Below are 20,173 nucleotides of genomic sequence, written 5' to 3' on the forward strand. Positions count from 1 at the left end.
CACTTTCCAGAAATAGTACCTGGCCTTTGTGGTGCCTGGCATTCCCTAGGATGCTGGGTAATTGCACTTTGCAGAGCTGTCAGCAATTACCATAATCCCTGGAGTTGGGGCACATAAAAATATCCTTGTTATGCAATTCCTCCATCAGCTGGGGCGAATTGCTGCTGCGTGCTGGATGGGACATATTGGGGTGAAGATCCCTGGATATGCTGATGAAGAACCTTGGTCCAAGTCAGATGCTGTTTCTCTTCTCAGTTTCCACCCTTCATTCTGAGACTGCATTGCCTGCTCACTGAGGCCTAGATTTTTAAAGGTATTCAGGCATTGCTATACTCACTTCTGAAAATGAGATGTAGGCTCCTAAATCAGTTAGGCCTTGCAAGGCTGAGTGTGGCACAGAAGCAAAAAAAGAAAATGTCAAGGATGGGAGCACAAAACGTTCCCCAATCTCCTTCCAGCCCAGGCAGAGCGGGGAGTGTGTTTGGAATCCCATTCCTGGTGGAGTCCCCCCTAAGGGAAAGAAGAGGGCCTGACAGCACAAAGACAATGCTCTAGAGCAGGGATTTCTGAAATACGGGTGTCTAAAAGTAGGCACCTCAATAACAGCGGCCTGGTTTTCCTGGGAGGTGAGCACCAAAACTCGCACGGACTGCAGGGGGAGCAGCTGGTGCTGAGACCTTCTACAAACCAGGCCACCGGTTAGGTCTGGAATTTTCAAAGGGGCCTCAGGGATTAAGACACCCCAATCCCAGTGAAAGTCAGGGGAAATTTAGCATCTAACTCCCCTAGGCTCCATTGAACATCGCAGACTAGATCCTGTAATATGGCTTGAAGGGCCTGATCCAAAGGCCACTGAGGTTGATGGCAGTCGTTCCACTGACTTCAGAGACATTTGGAACGGGCCCCAGGAGCCCGTCTTTAGCCACCCTGCTTTGCAATGGTTGGCCTGTATTTTTCCAACAAGCCTTGTCAGCTGCTGAGCATCTATTTCCTATACGCTCTGGTTTAATAACTTCAGCACTTTAAGAGCCTCCGCTGGTCTTTGGAGTTCTTTCTTCAGACCTCCTCCTCGGTGTTGCTTTCTCGAGCTCATCAAGGTAAATGTCGTGTGTAGGAGTTTCACATCTCAAATTAGCAGCGAGAGAGCTCTTCCTGTGCGGTTTCTGCTGGAACAGCAATGAGCAAATCATCCTTCCTCTCTCTGCTGGGCCCCTGAGATCCAGACAGTCCGACTGGAAGACACGCATTGCTAAGAGTCTGATTCTGACCTCATATACATCAGGGTAAATCAGGAGTAAGCCAAGGGAGTTACTCCCGTGTAAAGCAGATGTGGGAGGAGGATCAGAGCCTTGCTCCGCCCCCTGCCGCACCCATTGGGGTTCATAAACAGCAGCGGGGTTGAAACACTACTCAGAGCTCTATTCCAGAAGACCGTCCTCGGCTCACAGACCTCTGGACGCACACTCAGGTATCCCTCCCAGGTGCTGTCATGGACTGTAGTTTGATAATGGGTGTTTGCTGTAGCTGGGACTTACCTATTGTATGTCAGGTGACTGAATATTTCAGGTAAGAAAACCCAGAGAATTTTGGTAGGATTTTGGAGATGAGGGAAGACTTGTCATGGGGTAGCAGGAAGATTTTTACTTCTGGGAAGGAGGTTGGCGTCACCCTTTATGCATGGGCAGGTTTGGTTTTTGTTGTAGGGTGGACAGAAGGCATTGGCGGCTGGAAGCAATATTCCCTAACTTTCCTTGATTATGGAGAGCACTTTACGGACTAAAACTTTAAGCCCAAAAGACACAGAATACGCACACACAATGAGGGCGGGGAAAGGGTAGTGGAAATCAGAATATCTTTCCGATTAATGACCTCACTATACATACAAATTGACGGGGTCTAATTTAGTTGTTACCACTGAAGAAAGAGATCTTGGCATCATCATAGATAATTTTCTGAAACCATCTGCTCAGTGTGCAGCGGCAGTCAAAAAGGCTAACAGAATGTGAGGAACCATTCGGAAAGGGATCTATAATATGACAGAAAATATTATAATGCCTACATATAAATTATAGTACGCCCACAGCTTGAATACTGTGTGCAGTTCTGGTCCCCCCATCTTGAAAAAGGCATATTAGAATAGAAAAGGGCAACAAATATGATCACGGGTATGAAACAGCTTTCATATGCAGAGAAATTAAAAAGACTGTGGGGCTGTTCAGAAAAGAGATGACTATGGGGGGATATGCTGGAGGTCTATAAAATCATGAATGATGTGGAGAAAGTGACTCAGGAAGTGTTATTTACCTTTTCACATAACATGAGACTTAATTTCATCGGGTGACCCTTAATGGGCAGCAGGTTGAAATCAAAGAAAAGGAAGTATTTCTTCACACAATGCACAGTCAGCCTGTAAGGGATGTTGTGAAAGCCAAAAGAATAACTGGGTTCAAAGTAGTATTAGAGAAGTTCATGAAGAATATGTCCATCGGTGGCTATTAGCCAAGATGGTCAGGTTGCCTCCCTCTCTCTGGGTGTCCCTAAACCTCTGACTGCCAGAAGCTGGGGCTGGACAGCAGGGATGTCAATAATTGCCCTGTTATGTTCATTTTCTCTGAAACATCTGGCACTGGCCACTGTCAGAAGACAGGATACTGGGCTAGGTGGACCATTGTTCTGACCCAGTGTGGCCATTTTTTATGCTCGTAGGTCTATTCCATGATTTTTGTTCATCTCAGTTTACCCAGATACTACAAATTATTGTATTATTTAAATCTTTTCACCGAAAGCTTCTGCACCTGCCTTTATGATCTATTTTATAGACCCGCCTGCATTTCATCCACTCTCATCCAACCTCTGGAGGCGAGTCTAAAATGTCTATTCCTATTGCCCCACCAGAAATGGGTGAACAGGAGGACCTGAAATGTCAACCCTCTTCTGAACATCAGACACCAAAGCCTGAGAACTCTGGAAGCAAAGGTACATCATGTAACAAATATGGGACTATGGAGAAATGTGACTAGAAACCTAGCTCGTGCAAACAGGCAGAGCTCCATTGAAGTAAATGGTGGTGCAACCACCACCCGTTTGCACTCCATTTTCACCAGCTGAGGATCAGGCCCATCCAACTTCCAGTCCACGGAAGTTAAGTTGGAGCATTTTTTTTTCAACTGGCTGGTTGGTCTCGGTCTTTTCGAGTTTGGTGCCGCCCAAATAAACTCCAATGTGACCTTCATTATTCAGCCCTCTCTCTGCTCATCTTGTGTTCATGTCACTTTCTCTCTGTGCTAGATTCTCCCACTCCATCACCTCCCTGGTCACCAATGGCAGTCGTGCTCGGCGTCCTCTCACTGTGCCTGATTTTGCTGATAGCAGCGAGAATCTTTGGTGCCAAGCGTAAGTTCTGGCGGGAAAAATCACCTGGGCCTTTAGTCAGAAACCGTTGGCTTTATTCTTGGCTATGCCACTGACACGTTTCATAACTTGGGCAGGTCCTTAATCTCACTGTATTTCAAATTGCTCATCTGTAAAACAGATAATAATATGCTACGTACATAGGACCCGATCCTGCAGTCCTTACTCAGGAAAGAAGCCCCATTGACTCGAATGGAAGTCTCTGGAATAATGAACCCAGTTTTAAGAGGGAGGTAATCTTAGATTAGTTTATATCAGCGGAAGCATTGAATGGAGCTGAAAATATGGACGGGATGCTTCCTTTCTTCTTTCAGTCCCTGTCACATTGCTCTGCTTGGGAGGGTGTTATCCTACCAGGCAAGGTATCAACTGCCTCGTCTTCAGTTTCTTCTACAAATATCTAATATAATAGTTAATACTCACTAGGTGTCGTTCAAGGGCTTTCAGGTCTGTTTTCTATTCTCCTGGGAGAAGATTAATTTGTGTCTTTGGATAAAAAAAAGTCTGATTTAGAGAAAACAGCTGATTTAGCAGAGCATAATTTTAACGAAACTCAGGTAAACTCAGCTGATTTAGAGATAAAGGAGGCAAGTGCTGAGAGTCTTGTCTGGTGCTTATTCAAGAGAATATGGGGTTTCCCAAGAAATGGAAATAATGGGAAATACTACCAAGCTCAAAAATGGATGGATGCTTGGTTTCCCTGAGGATTATGCAGGTGGGGAACCATTTTCTAATAAGATATGAAACTCTAACGGGCATTTTAATCTTCCCTTTAAAATTCCTGCAGTCCCTAATCAGAGTTTTTCCTCATTATCCTCAGCAAGACCTTTCCATGTATGTTGATTGTTGCTTTTGGTATCACCAACCAGTCATGAAAGACTAATGAGAAACATCTGAAGAAATTTGTTTTTAAAATATTCCAGGTATTCCCAGGTGTTTCTAAGAACACACAAGCTCAGAGAAAGACATTGCTGTTCCTTTGTAGAGCTGACATTTTTATCTTGCTTTTAAAGCGTGGGCCTTATTCACTTCTAAGCGTTTGGCTTAGCGAGGATGGTAAACATTATTCTTTATTACTAATATTATGGGAAAGCCAAGATCTTCCTTTCCTCGAAGGTAACGCTGAATCAAGCACTGTAGTTGAATGATCTATTTCATTACAAAAAAAGAGGATTATTTTAAAAAGCCAAGAGTTTTGTAAGGGATATAAACCCACATGCTTCAGGGCATAAACTAACCTCTGGCTAGTGGGGGTGTAACGGGATCACGTCGCGCCCTGTCGTATTCAGCCCCTCGGCCCCGCTCCTCACAGACTCAGGGACGCTCCAAGCAGTGCAACATCCATGCTCTTTATTTGAGTCCGTTTCCCACCACCAGTTTCCTACTGTATACAGGCTATTTACAGTGGCCTGGTCAACAACAGAATAGCAGACTCCTACCTCTCCCTGAGCCTCTCTTCCCTCCTGGTCTCCGCCCACCGCTTTCCACTCACTTCCTCCCAGCCTTATAGCTCCTGCCTGGCAGGTGCAGTCAGTGATTAGGCAAACCGAGGCTGGGGTGGCAGGAGCTGGCTGAGGTTTCCCTAGCAGCGCCCTGCCTCGGGGGGTTAGGAAGAAATGCCATAACTGTCTGCTGCAGTTTCTTGCACCTTTCTCTGAAGCATCTGGGTCCAGCCACGCTGGAAGGCCAGTTACTGGATTAGATTAGAGGGATCCTGGATCTGAGCCAGTCTGGCAGTCCCTGTGATCCCATCTCACTTGTTTCTTAATGTTCCTTTACGTAGCACTTTTCACAAGCCCTGTTAATTTACAAACTAGCACCAGGGGTCTCTTTTCTGTTACTCTATAGCGATTGCCTTATACCGTCTTTTTAATTTGTTATTGAGATGGGCATTTTAACGTCTTGCTGTATTCATTTATTATCCAGCCAAGGTCGTTTGGCCATCTTGTTCCCCCAGGCTCTTTTTCAGTACGTTTATTGGCTTGATTGGAAGAGCTTTCTTCCTTCTTGGAATCCAGCTATTTGCTTGGATGCATTTGGAAATCATGAAGAGTAAATTAAAGAAATGCTCCAGTCTCCTCCGGTTCGGCTGGCGTGATGCAGTGACAATTGACAGTGGGGCTGGCTGAGACTTAGGGTACATCTACATTGTCATCGGGTGGTGTGATTGCAGCACGTGTCGACGTACCCGAGCGCAGAACAAAGCTAGCTCAAGTAACAATAGCAGTGAAGCTGCAGCAGCTCAGGTGGTGGCACAAGCCAGCCCTTCCTCCCTGGGATCCTAGGTACATACGCATGCAGCCAGCACCCAGGCTGCCATGGCTTCACTGCTGTTCTTATCTAGCTAGCTAGATCAAACTCAGGTAGTGAGGAGGGATTTGATAGCAGCCAGGCTGCCATGGCTTCACTGCTGTTCTTATCTAGCTAGCTAGATCAAACTCAGGTAGTGAGGAGGGATTTGATAGCAGCCTTCAACTACCTGAAGGGCGGTTCCAAAGAGGATGGAGCTGGGCTGTTCTCAGTGGTGGCAGATGAAAGAACAAGGAGCAATGGTCTCAAGTTGCAGTGGGGGAGGTTTAGGTTGGATATTAGGAAAAACTATTTCACTAGGAGGGTGGTGAAGCACTGGAAGGGGTTACCTAGGGAGGTGGTGGAATCTCCATCCTTAGAGAGTTTTAAGGTCAGGCTTGACAAATCCCTGGTGGGATGATTTAGTTGGGGTTGGTCCTGCTTTGAGCAGGGGGCTGGACTAGATGACTTCCTGAGGTCTCTTCCAACCCTAATCTTCTGTGATTCTCTGTCTTCACCTGCTGCACCTCTCAATTGCACAGAGGCTGAGACTAATATCAGGGCAATGCTAAAAGGCTGGAGGAAGCAACAAGATGAAATGTTGGCAATAACTTTGGCTCCTTGGATTGGAGATCAAACTTGCTGTTCGTCACACAAATGCCTAGCCTGGGATTCTCACTGGATTCCTGGCTGTGTCTGGCAGGTCAGGTAACAGCGCTGGCCCGGAGGGGTGTTTCCCACAGGTGCATAGGATGGAAGTGGTGACTATTTCTTTTAAAAATGGACCTCGCTCCAGTTACCTGTGCCTTGGCCAGTTGAAGACTGGGTGGCTGTTGTGCTGTGCATGGAGCTACACCTAAAGCCTGTGCAGAAAAGCCTACGTCTGCAGAACGTCTGCTCTGCTCACCTACCAGGAAGCACATTACGCCTGCCCTGGTTTCCAACTTGTTTCCAGATGCAGCTCAAGGTTTGGAGCTATAACACGCTTATGGCCAGCTCCTCGGCTGGTGTAAATGGACACAGCACCAGTGAAGTCAATGGCATTACTGGCTGAGGTTGTGTTTTGGTCCCTGTGTATCTGAGTTGCTACCTCTCTCTTCCTGTCCGACCCCCATGGTTGAACTCAGCTGAGCTGCTCAAGCTCATTTAACTAGGAGGGAGCTGGAGGCAGGGCAGCTTCAGGGAGGGGCCCTTGCCTGGGGAACTTTCTTCCCTCCTTCTTCTGACAGAAGTGGAGTCTCTTGTCTTTTGGGGGCGTGCTGGAAATGCCATTGGCTCTTGCAGGATTTTGAGAAGGGGAGAGGGTGGGTTAAGAAGGGAGGGGGGGCAGGGATCAGGATAGATGAGCTGGGTGAGGACTAGCTAGTAATGCAGGGATGGTTTATTCTGTAGATTGTATAAATATCTGTATATTGTACCTGACTTAGAATGAGGAACAGGCCCAGTTTAAAACATATAAATGATGAGAAAGGGCTGTGGGATCAGGTCCGTTCTTCACAGGGATGTTGGAGAGCATAATTAATTAATATTAGGCAGAATGCTTTGAAATCCCCTCTCTATGCTCTTTCTAAGTGCACACTATTACACAGGGACATAGCACCGGGACCATCAAATTCAGTTCCCTGCTATCACAGGCAACCCCATCATATGATTGCATTAATCAACTAATCAAGTTCCACCTTAAAACTAGTTAGGTTCCTATTCTTGTTTAATTAATGAAATGAAAATCCTCCTGATCTGGGATGGATACGCTTTGTTTTGCAAAGCTGACAGTTTTTAAAAATACTTTGAAGACACCAAAAACCAAAATCAGATCAAATCAGCGGTGTTAAATGTATCACTTTTTTGGGTCGGCATGCAGTAATGTTTGTTGCATTGATTTGTAACACTGAATTGTCATTTTGGGGCCTGGTTTTCTAAAGAGCTTAGCAGCTACTAGCTCCCATTAAAATAGCATTTGAACGGCTCTTCATTTCACAGACTAGGCATTATTTAAAAGACTATTCATGCAAAATTAAATACATGCACCAGTATTTTCTGGATCAGGTTCTAAATCAATCAGTCACGTGTCCCCACACACCAGAACAAACTCTAGAGAGAGTGCATTTTTTGACATCGTTTCAAGCTCTGAAAGGAATCTGGAATATTAAGTGCATCACTCTTGGTATTGCCATACTCAATGGACCATTGCTGTGTGAAGCCACTGTTATTTTAAAATAAATTTGTTCTGTCCTTTTCAGTCATTTTATTGAGCAGACAACAGGAAAATTTAATCCAGCAGCTGGAAAACCTTACCCAGCAGTTGAACATTTGCCAAGCCCAGAATGCAAACGCCTCAGAGAATCTGCAGCATCTGACACAGGAGCGAGGTAAATTGTGTACTAGAACCTGATGTCTCCTTAGGAAAGCTTTATAGTTGTAGATCGGCTGAATTTGCAATTTACCTGCCAACCATTCAACAGCAATTTGATTGTAAATCCCATAATAATTGAAGCAAAGAACAAGTGTAGGTAAATGATAAAGGAGGATATAACTCCGCTCTGCTGATTTGGCAAGCTGATGATTTGGCAGGTGGCGGGTCTCCAGATCCCAGCCACAATAGGTTGCACCGTTCATGTAGAGATGCACTAGAGAGTAATGTCATGTGTTTGGTTTTCTGAGGACATAAAAGCAGCCCTTGTCCAGAGAGGTGGATACATCAGGGACAAGCCTCTTACCTCTTTTCCGATGAAAACTTCTCTTGGCAAAGATGTAGCTCCTTTTGCTCCTCTCAAGAGTCCAGGTTTCTCAAGATTGATGGCAAGGAAGAGCTGGTAAAAATGAGTCTCTTTTTAACCACTGGTGGAAACAAATGGATCAGAATTAGGGCCTTGATCCTCCATGAATAAATCAGGAGAAATATCATTATATTGCTATAAAACTGGGTAAATGAAAGGAGGATTGTGGATTACCTTGTGGCCCAGCTAGCCCCATGGCACTTACATTACAGTGCCTGCTACCCACCTAACAGGAAGGCAGAAGCAGAACCCAGAGAGTGGCTACTTCCCCCAGGGGATGAGAGGGACGGGGGTGGATCCTCCCAACGTACTAGCTGGTACAGCTGCGACTGACCATCTGGCAGTTTACTCCCTCCTTACAGCAGTGGAGGGAGCAGGAAGGAGACTCTGATTCCCCAAGTCATGGTCTCCTTCCCAGGCTGTTGAAGGGGTAGCACAATGTGTTGCCCCTTACACTGGGCAGATTGTAATGTCACACTCTACCCCCACATTCGTATTGTCTACTGTGTTAATTGGGAAATAGTTCACAATGATAGGCACCTTATGTTAAGGCATAAATAGTGGCACGAAAGGGGCAGAGTTAAGGTTGTTTGGGGGCATTTAGCGACTGAGCATTTGAATCCCCAACCTGGATTTTGCATTAAAGTTATTGGATTATACTGAGTTTCCAGCTTCGTGCCACAATTTCAAGGCTCTGCAGCTGCCTTTGGCTGCTGAACGATATAGTCACCTTCAACTACCCAGCCATCATTCTAGGGCTTAGATTGAGAAATGCAGGAAAAAATCTAAACCTGCTGCATATGTCCAAGAAAAGTTGGTACATTTATGAGTCTGATTCTCATTTACACTAAGGTATTTTTACTCTGCTCTAGCAGCATAAAGGGATGTTAAAGTGCATGTATATGTAATTTATGCCCATTTTAAGGCCTCTTTAATTGATGAAATGGTATAAGATACCTTAGTTTAAACAAGAATCAGAGCCCTTTAAATCAAAATCGACTGTAGCTATTTTCTTCAAACAAGGCCTTTTGTTTAGATCTTCTGTGATCGCACAGATCTATGAAATGAGCCATGTATGAATAAAATCTATTCAAGCACCTTTGAATTCATGTGGGCAAAAGTCCCCATTAGGAAATAGATACATTTTTCAACCTTGTTTAACATGGAAATGGCTACATAGATTTTGCTGAAATTAAAAAAAAAAAAGGCAGCTCTGGGCTGAGATTCAGCCTGGCTAACTCCAGCCCCCACCGGGTTTGTTTGAGGAAGTTCTGGGCAGCTGATAGGGCAGGTTAATATAGTGAGCGTGCAAGCCAACCTCAGCTATTCCACTCATCTCTAGACTAGTACAGTGTGCTGGGAATCAGGGATACTCTACTGATCTAGTCATTCACACCGGAGGGCATTTAGGGTCTTTCTTTATTCTCGTGCAGGATTTCATAAAAAAAGCCTCCTATCAATATGTTGAAGATCGCCAAGGCCTTCCCTATTATTTCCCTTACTGGATTGGATTATCGTACGACCCCAGCACCAAGAAATGGGTCTGGATGGATGGCGTGGCTCTGTCCTCTGGCCTGTAAGTCTCTGGCACTAGGACGTCCTCTGTGATGAGCCAATGTGTAGCACCAACACCTATGTGGGCTCTGCCATGGAACTGTGAGCCTCCGGCGTGTCCATCAGCCCATTTCCCACCACCCCTCCCCACCGTGAGAGCACTGTTGCCTGACTGTAGCCCCCCAGGTGTGGGGAGCTTGCAAGTGTATTTACATCACCGTAGTGCTCTGAGGGTAGGTCTGCACTGCAATGAGACACCAGTGGCTGGCCCGGGCCAGCTGACTGGGGCTCAGGGGCTGTTTAATTTTGGGGTAGCTGTTCCGGCTCAGGCTGGAGTCCAGGGTCTAGGAGGGTCCCAGAGCTCAGGCTGCAGCTTGAGCCAAGCTGTCTACACCTCAATTAAACAGCCCCATGACGCCAGCTCAGCTGCAGGTGTCTAACTTCTGGGCTGATTCTCTGCCACTAGGAGCCCTCTGGTAAGGTCTGCATCAGCTTCCATGGATAGAAACCCAGGAACAAGCCAAGCCATTGGCTCACCCTCTACAAGGCACCTTTGGATGTCTCAGGATGAATGGGGCTAAGCAGGCCTGGGGAGGTAAAAGTGCCCTGATCCCCATTCCCTGGGACGGGGTAACAGGAAGTTCTTAGGGGCCTGAAGGCAGTTGGGGGGGTCGATGGTGGTGGGTGTTATTCTGCGGCTGCACTATAATTATAATAATGCCATTTAACTACCACGATCAGCAGTGGTAAATGTGCCAATTCAGCATTATTTGTAGTCTGCCTACAAGCCTCCCCCTAGAAGAGACGACTTCGTTCCCTTCTAGGGTGACCAGATGTCCCAATTTTATAGGGACAGTCCTGATTTTGGGGTCTTTTTCTTATATAGGCTCCATTACCCCCCACCCTCTGTCCTGATTTTTCACATTTGCTGTCTGGTCACCCTATTCCCTTCTAGGCTCATGTTCTGCCGGCCTGTGTCAGCCTCTGGGTCCACTGCCACCATCAGAGCCCGTACTGAACCCCTCCATTCTGTTTTGCAGGTTTCACGTCCCAGGAGGCCCCAGTGACAATTTTCAGAGTGGAGCTTGTGCCTATTTCCAAGGAGGGAACGCGAAAGCCGGGAACTGCGAGGAAACTCGATTCTGTATTTGTGAGAAGACAAGGGTGGCAACAGATCAACTAGGCTGAGCCCTCAAACAAATCACCCAGCAGGGAGTGAAGGACTAGACTCAGCAGCAGATAGGGGAACGTGGAGCTGTAGAGAGAAAATATGGCTCAGCGTGTCACACTCTCCTCCAATTTGTAAACAGGCTTACAGAAATACAAATGAGTTGGTGCCACAAGGAGAGGTAGAGTCAGCCTTTCAGAGTGCAATGCTGCAGTTCTAGCCAATAGACACACACCTTATCAGCCAATCAGATTGCTCCCACGGGCCCAAATTACCAGTGTCCCATTAAGAACTATTTGTACAGCTCAACTTCTCAGTAACCAGTTTTTCAGTTTGCTGGCCCAACTGAAAAAGTAAAAATAAGTCAGGAGGCCAAGCAAACCACTTCATTTCATTTGTTTTTTTTTAAACAAATAAAACTGAGGCAAAATTTGAAATGAAGTCACTTGTATCAAACAGAGTTTCAGAATTTTTTTTTTCTTTCCAGCTGGAACAATTTGGCAAAGCGAACATGAGTTCATAAAAGGTTAGTCAACCTCAATCTACATTTTGCAGCTGAAAAAAGTTAAACAAAAAATTTCATCCAGCTCTACTGAGAATTAAATGCTAGCATGTGTTCGTTTCCAGCTGGTAACAAAATGAAAAATGCAAAGCAGTGAATGATTTCTCCTTGGGTCCCCTGTGTTATCACTAGTTGTGTGTTGACTAAGATCTACCTCTTTCAGCGATCAATTTCTGCTTCCTGTGTCTCAGTGATGCTATAATACTATGTTTGCATCACCACCTAATCGCCTCTCCTCAGCTGTTTGATGGGATGGCATGCGGAGCCATGAGGACAAAACTGAAGCCATCAGAAACAATGTGTGTGTACAGGTCTAGTCCCAGTTCCTTGCGCTGTGTTATTACTTTGCTAAGTCTGAGGTAATGAATTGAAACAATTGTTAAATGAAACCATACACAAAACAGCCCTGAGCACTTCTGCATGCACTTTGTTTTTATTAGCTGTATGTGAATAGAGAGGATAAGACACATTTAGCATGCAGAATAAATCAAATTAGCCTGTTTAAGAATAGATTCTCCAAGGACAGTTAGCTGGCTACATCACATTTGGCATAAATAACAGGTAGTTTAACAATGCTAGAGTAGCCTGATTTTTATATCCAAAAATCTGGGGGCACCTCTCTGGAGAAGGGAGGGGAGGTGCTGGTGAACCCCATGGGAGGGTTTTGGCATTGGGGTACGTTTGTGTTTGCATGCAGTGCTTTTGAAAGCTGGTGAGGGAACCTGGCTTCAGTTCATGGCACTGGAAGAGTAGATGGACATTAGACGGCACATGTCATGAGATGGGTGAGGGCTTCATGCTTTGAGGGATAAATTGGGGAAGCAGGTCACTGGGAGTGGAGGTATGTGCTCTTGCTTCTCCTGCCTCACATACCCTTCCCCCCTCCCCCAGCCTCTTCCAGTCCCGTACCCCGTCCATTGCTTTGCTTGGAACTCTCTCTATACTGGGTCAGAAAACCCTACCTTTCCCTCTGAAGAACACCATTTATGTCTGTCTTCATGAGCAGCCCCTAGCCCCCAGGGTGTGTCTACGCCGCAATCAGATACCCGCGGCTGGCCCATGCCAGCTGATTCGGGCTAAGGGGCTGTTGAATTGCGGTGCAGACATTTGCACTCAGGCTGCAGCCTGAGCTCTGGGACCCTCCCACTCACAGGGTGCCAGCCTGAGCCCAAATATCTACACGGCAATTAAGCAGCTCCTTAGCCCAAGTCAGCTGGCATGGGCCAGCCTTGGATGTCTGATTGCAGTGTAGACACACGCTAACCAGCAAGTGCTCTGAGATGGCAAGACTGATGCAGTTTGCTGGTGGAAAGGCTATTACTATCCCCATCTCCTCAAGTTCAGCTAATGGTAATAAGTGTCCCTATAATGCATCTCCATCACACAGAGTGAAATTCACCCCTGGCCAGGGACCAGCATTAAAGGCCCAAGTGATGCCTAGGCCTCATGCTGCCTGTCTGTGCTGGGGTGATGCTCACCGAAGAGAAGATTGCAGTTGAAGATGTGAGTCTGCACTGAAGAGCTGCCCATGTCAAGATTGTCCCTGTTCTCACCCATCCACACCTGACACTGACATCCCACCACATGGTCAGAGAGCAATCAAGGTGCTGGTGCTGTGGTTGATGTGGGTGGCACTGAACCTTCAGTGACCACATAGGAGTGGAAGTCTGGGGTGGGAGGAACAGACTGGGGAAATTCCAAGGAGGAAAGGGGCAGAGATCCAGAACCTCCTTCCCAGGTGGAAAAGTCCCCTGTTTGGAGAGCAGATGTTCAGAAAGACAATCCTGGGGGAAGTGGGCAGATGGAGTGAAAGCAGAGAGACCGGGGATCAGACCCACAACTGGGGTCAACCTGTGTATTGTCTCCAGTGGAGTTACACTGATTTACACCAGCTGGGGATCTGGCTTCATATCTTTATAAAGGAGCCAGGATCTCTGCTCAGTGTTTGCTTCTTGCTCACTGGTGTTGGACATCAGCGTTTCACAGGTCCCACTTAGGCTTTGAGGGGAGCGTGGGAGTGACAGAGAAGCTGAGCTGCTCCTGCTTGCTATTTTCTGCATGGCTGCACAAACAGGTTAACCACATCCATTGCATTGGGAGAGTGGTTTGCAGAGGAAACAGTGACCCACGTCAGCCAACCCCTCTCACCTCACCTTGAAAGTCCCTCTTCATTGAACGCTTTAGGTAGTGGCAATGTAGCTAAAATTTGCAGCATGAAGCTAATGTGTCCAGCACTGGTTGAGCTGCAAGTTGCTGCTGATTGTTTTCAATAATATGCAGAAGTGGAAATAGACCATAAACTGCTGGAAGCCAGAAACCATTTTGCAAAGAACTGCCTCAACTTCAGAAAGACCATGAAACTGCACACCCAGAAGGCTATTTATGTGGCCTTTGTCATCACAAGCATCTGAGCCCTGCACTGCCTTTAGTGGATTTTCCCCTCCTGTGAAGTAGGAAACTTTTATGGATAGGGAACCAAGGCCCAGAGAGAGTAAGGCCCAGATCCGCATAGCTATCGAGGTACCTAGCTCTCATGGATTTCAGTGGGAGTTAGGTGCCAAAAATACCACTGAACACCGGGCTTAAAGTGACTTGCCCAAGGGAGTCTGGTGCACAGGAACGGAACCCACATGCCCTGCGTTCTAGTCCAAGGTCCTAACCACAAACATAGTGCCAGCTAGACAGAAATACAAGCCCCAGAAAGGAGACATGGCTTCCAGCGTTCTCTTAACTAGTGAAAGCAAATGGTTGCAGACAGCGCGATTTGGTGTAAATATTCCACAAACACTAGCCCTTGATAGGACAAAAATTGGACAAGCTCCACAAAAATGACCCAACCTTACAAGAGCCAAAAAAACGGCCACAGAGAAAGCTGAGGCATGTCCCAGCAGACACTGGACGGAACAGTCAATCCAAGTAGCAGAGAACTTGGAGAAACAAAAGCCTTGGCAGATTCAAGGGCACCAGGGCAATACAAATAAATAATAAAATGTCCCCAAATGCATTCTCAAAAACTATTAACTAGTCCAATCCAGCCTGCCATCCTTCACACTCGGTTGGATATAAATAATGAGACCCCAGCAGCCACCTCAAAAGTCACAGCTCAGAGCAGTGGCACCTAGTCGTATGTGAGTTACACACAGCGCCTGTGCCTGGAACAATAAGAAAAGCAGATACAAACCCTCCTCAGCATCTGGGGTAAAGGCAGAAAGGGAGATGTATTACCATGGCTATCCAGACATATCACAGAAAGAGTCTATGCCTCAGATCTTCCAATGTAGAACCACAATCTGAGTGGTTCACCAAAAAGACAGCTGAGAAGCGATTAGAATACAGTGGGTAAGTACTGTCAAAGGGAAAATATCAGGCACGAATGGGCTGTTTAATCCAGCAGAGACAGGCAAGACCTAACGGCTGGAACCTAAAGCCAGACAAATAAGGCACAAAACATTTAACAGCGCCAGTGACTGACCACTGGAGCAAACGACTGGGGAAGTGGTGGCTTCTCCATCTCGATGTCTTTAAGTCACAGGCAGGTGTCTTGCTGGAAGGCACCCTTCAGTCAAACATAAGTTATCGAGCTCAACTCAGGGGTAAGTGGGTGAAATATAACGTCCTTTGGCACACAGGAGGTCAGCTTAGTGAGCAAAGGTGCTGCTGCTAGGCTTGCTCAAAGCCCTCTGTCAATGGAAGGACTTGTATGGACGTTGCTTCAGGGCCCTGTACAAATCACAAGATTCCTCAGTTCCGCTATTGTAATGCGCAGGATGCATATGGCGCCAATCCAGACACCGCGGGAAATCTGCTCTAGCATCTGGTCTCTAGTTGATCAAAACAGACGAGGGAAAGAGTGGGGTTAAAAATAAAGAGGATGGAGGAGCTGTGGTCGGTTTGGGGGGAGGGACTGGGTCAATTCAGCTGTTCTCTGAACTAGGGAGGAGGAGACTAAGCTCTTGGGGGCAGGGAGCATCATTTCGTAATATTGTTGCCCCCTTTGACTTGAGCAGTTAGCTAAAAATTCAGGGTCTGGCAGGATGGTCCAGTTAGGAGGAAAAACTGGTGATGAAGTCAGGTGTTTCTATGAAGCAATCCTGTTTGTTTGTTTTTTTTAAAGTACAAAGTCCTGTTTTCCTGAACATAGCAGGAATCAAAAACAAGAGACAACATCTTTGCCCAGAATTTGAAGCCCCTTTCAACATCTATGCCCAAAAGCTCCCTTAGCTATTCTCAGGGCCATGTTCCCAGGGCTTTTTCTGGGTCTTTGGCTTTTTCACCCTGAGTCCTTGCGCAGGGGGAAAAAGAGAAAGAAAAAAAATTTGCTGAGAGACTTAACACCCAGGCAGAACCAATCACTGATTAGTGTGTGTCCCCCAATCAGGTGCCCCATAGCTCACTTTTTGGAAAAGTCACTTGGGCTGTAGGTATCAGGTGCATGTCAGAGGGAGGGGCGGGGAAGGGGTTTGGAGAGAACATAGCACTTACAGGTGGGGTTAGATAGTATGGACTGCATGGGGCGAGGGAGAGCTTAATAAATGTCATTACACTGAACAAGGGGGCAGGTCATGCCACCCGCATCCTCAAAGGAAAAATAAGCCCAAATAAAAAGTGGTCCATTAATTTAGCATAAAAGACCTGTGGTCTGCAACCAGTTCTCAAACCCTAAATTCACTTGTTTTAAGCAAAATTGGAGGGGTGTGAACTTAGTCCAGCTGGGACTGGAAATGATGAAATACCATGAAAAAACAGCTCTCTTGCAATATTTCCCAAATGGCTGCAAGCAGAAAGTACCAGAAACCTCCAGACAAAACCTGTTTAGCTAGGATCTCTAACAGGTGAAGAAGATATGTTCTGATTTTCAACTGCCAGAAAGTGCCACTGCCTAATTAAACAGTCAGATACATATTGCAGGGCAAAGAGAACCCTATGAAAGCCCTGGATTTTTGATGAATACCTTGGAGCTGTTGGCCAATTTGATTCCATTGCTAATCCTTATGATCTTGTTTTCCAATGACATTTTGTCCTTTGGCTTGGTGTATAATTTAGGAGAAACAATATTGCAGATGACTTTCATATTTTCCATTAAGCAACATACAAAGTGTTTTTCCCCCCCCAACTCTCAGTGGAGGTTTCACTATCAAAACGGATCCAAGTTCTGTAACAGTTGTTTTCAGTGAACCCATAAATGTTAGAGGTGGTCAGAGACTCGGGAATAGGTGTGAATAACATAATAGAGAACACAGCAATAATTAGTTCCTTATGCTGCATTTTTAGATGTTCTGGCAAAATAACCCTCTGACTAGCACTAACAATCTGAACACTTTCTGATGAAAATTAGAAATGCTTCTCAAAAATAGAGTCAAGTCTCTATCAATTGACCAGAAGGTGTAATACCTCTTAAAGGCCAGATTTGGTAGCTGTGCTTGCAATAAACAGTACGTTAGAATAATGCCACTGAAATCAACTGGCTATTGTGTGGCTTAAGATACCACCCCTTGTAAATAAGAGTATCAAAACCTGGTTCTAAAAGGAGGCCCACTTACTACTGGGTAGTTAATAGAGCTGGTCTGGAATTTTCTGATAAGATGTTTTTTCTTTGGAAAATGTTGATTTGTTGAAATGAAACTTTCGCAGGAAAGGATTTTTCTTTTTAGACAAGTCTCCTGATTGGAAATTTTTTCCCCCCAACATTTTTCTAAAGTCAAAGTCAATCTAACTTCCTTTTTTGACATTTTCAGAATGAATATTGTGTGTCTATTCAAAATAGCTTTTTAAAATTTTAGTTAATTTATACTAAAAAAAAAATAATTTTTCTATTTAAAAAGGTCAAAATTGAAACAAAACATTTCAATTGACCTGAACTGAATTATTATGTTTTGGATTAGTTTATGAAAATGTTTGCGATGTCAACTTTTCATCCCATTTCAGGACAGGAAAATGTACTGAACTCAAAATCTCTTCTGGGATGGGAAATCTATTTCCAACCCAGCTGTAGTAGCTAGATCACACACAAATCCTCTTGTGCCTTTACAGTCTGCCAGGGCTAAGGGCTGGCAGTGCGACAATGCAGGAAGCAATTTTGCCTCGGGGAATCATGATTCCTTCTCTGCTCCCCCTTGTTCTGACAGGGAGTGGAGGGAACAGTAATTTACTAATGGCCCTGATGAGCAGCAGACTATAATCCTGCCTCTAACCCTACTATGATCTCAGTTCAATTCCTGGCTCTGCCACAAAATACATGTATGACCATGGTCAAGTAACTTAATGGGCCTGTCTTCATTCCCCCATCTGTAACATTAGGATAATAATCCTTTCTCCCCATTACCCCTTCTTTTTGTCTCTTGCCGGTTTAGATTGTAACTTTGTGGGTGCAGGGACTGTCTCTCGCTACATGTATGTATAGTGCCTAGCACACTGGGGCACTGATCTTGGCTGGCATCAGCATGACCTTATAATAATCACCACCACCATGCATCGGCACACATTCAGATGCAAATCCAGGTGGTTAGCAGGTTAAGATTCACCTGTAATTAACCATGTGCTATATAGCTATGACAAATGTTCTTAGCCAACCATGCCCTTAAACTGCTGTTGAAAAATAAAAACCCTGGTGGAAGAAACCATATCAAATTAGAGATCAGCCAAGCAAGATGGGTTTTTTGTTTTTGTTTTTTTAAAGACCCCTCTTAAAGTATAAGGTGAAATCCTGGTTCCACTGAAGTGAACAGCAGTTCTGCAATTGACTTCTGTGGGGCCAGTATTTCACCTCATAGCATTAAAACTATCTGGTTTATTAATGAAATGTACAGACATCAAGCTGTATTGGACAGTCTGTAGTGGGTGATTTAGGCATATGTGGAACATATCATAGGATCATGCTCTTGGAGTGCATGCTTAGATTTTATTCCTGGCAATAATAATATATCAGGCTAATGGTCTGAGTGAAGTCACATTGCTTGAGGATATTTATTGAACTATTTTCCGTTCCCCATTTCTGAGGACTTTTTGTAGAGGGCAGGGGTTGGTATCAGGGTAGAAAGTGGTTGGAATAATAAAGTAGAAAATATTCTACAGCAACATCAGGGCTATATCTGATGTTTATTGTATTGCCAGCAGAAAACCTGGACCTTTGTTGTCCTGGTTTTCTGGCTACAGATTTGGCAGGCTAAAATAATCAGACATTTTCAAAAAGTTATGGGCTTCATTCTCCTCTCATTTACCCTGAGTTTAGCCCAGTGTTAGTAGAGTTACACTGGCATAAAAACTAGTGTGAGGCCAGGTCTATACTACAAACTTACTTTGCTACAACTATATAGCTCTTGCATGTGAAAAATCCACACACACACCCCAACAAGTGATGCAGTTATACCAACCTAACCCCCCGGTACAGACAGCATTGGGGCTTCTCCCACAGACATAGCTACCACCTCTCACGCAGGTCAATTAACTATGCTGACAGAAGAAGTGTCACTGTTGGTGAAGTGGTGTCTTTACTAAAGCGCTACAGCATTTTAAAGTGTAGACCTGCCCTAAGTGAAGGGGACAGTCAGGCCAGATTTTTAAAGGTATTTAAAGATACAGCTAGACAGGTAGTGGGATTTTCAAAACACCAAGGCACCACACCTACTTCAGCCAAGCATAATTGACTATACAGTGCAAGGTCCTGCGGTGTGAGGCTCAGTGACTTCTAGCTACGGGTTTTAACTGCTTGTAACAGAACAGCAGAGGGCAGCAGATAACACTCTAGCACAGATTGTTCACACAGGGCTTGCAAATCCTTCAAGTCATGGAGGAAAAAGTAACTAATCAGTACCACATAAATAAGCCTAACTAATCAGTCTGGCAGCTGAACTAGTTAAAATGAGAGCAAACCCTTGTACAGGCCCCGTATCTCAGTTTAAAAGTGTTATTTCCCTGAGGTTTCTAAAGGGTGGCAGGAACTAGACTGGGACAGGAGTGAAGTTCCACAAACTGCCTGTGTGACTACACAGGGCTAGATCCTCGAGGTATCCCTAACTCCCACTGAAGTCAACGAGAGTTCGGCACCTCAATGCCTTTGAGGATCTGGGCTGTAGTCTACCCTTTGTCTTAGTTCCTCAGCTGGGAATAATGTTTCCCCACCTCACAGGGGTTTGCTGATGGTCCATGGATGACTATGAGGTGCTCAGACACTATGGTGATGAGGATTATACAGGAATCTAAATAGCTGAGGCTGACTCCTTGCAGAGAGTCTATTTCCAAATGAGGCCCTCAAAGCAAAAGAAGAGAGTGTCTGCACAATGGGGATGCACTTCTTAAATAAATCCATTCCCAAGTGTACTAAAACCAGGGCAGGTTTCTCAAGTGGGCAAAGCCTTAGGGATGTCTCTGGTAACTCAACATGCATCACGCAAACAGAGTGGATCATCCTGAGCT

At 45.4% G+C, this 20,173-nt stretch overlaps 1 long non-coding RNA gene across 3 annotated transcripts in view; it reads right to left on the bottom strand.

Annotated features, from left to right (window-relative positions):
* Positions 1–20,173, bottom strand: part of LOC120401480 — a 57,376-nt gene that overhangs the window by 5,791 nt on the left and 31,412 nt on the right. For all 3 annotated transcript variants that reach the window (XR_005596478.1, XR_005596477.1, XR_005596479.1), the window contains exon 2: positions 8,418–8,538. This is a non-coding gene — a long non-coding RNA (uncharacterized LOC120401480). The remainder of the gene's footprint in view (positions 1–8,417; positions 8,539–20,173) is intronic.

Source organism: Mauremys reevesii, linkage group 3 (assembly GCF_016161935.1).
Source record: "Mauremys reevesii isolate NIE-2019 linkage group 3, ASM1616193v1, whole genome shotgun sequence".
Lineage (NCBI taxonomy): Eukaryota > Metazoa > Chordata > Testudines > Geoemydidae > Mauremys > Mauremys reevesii.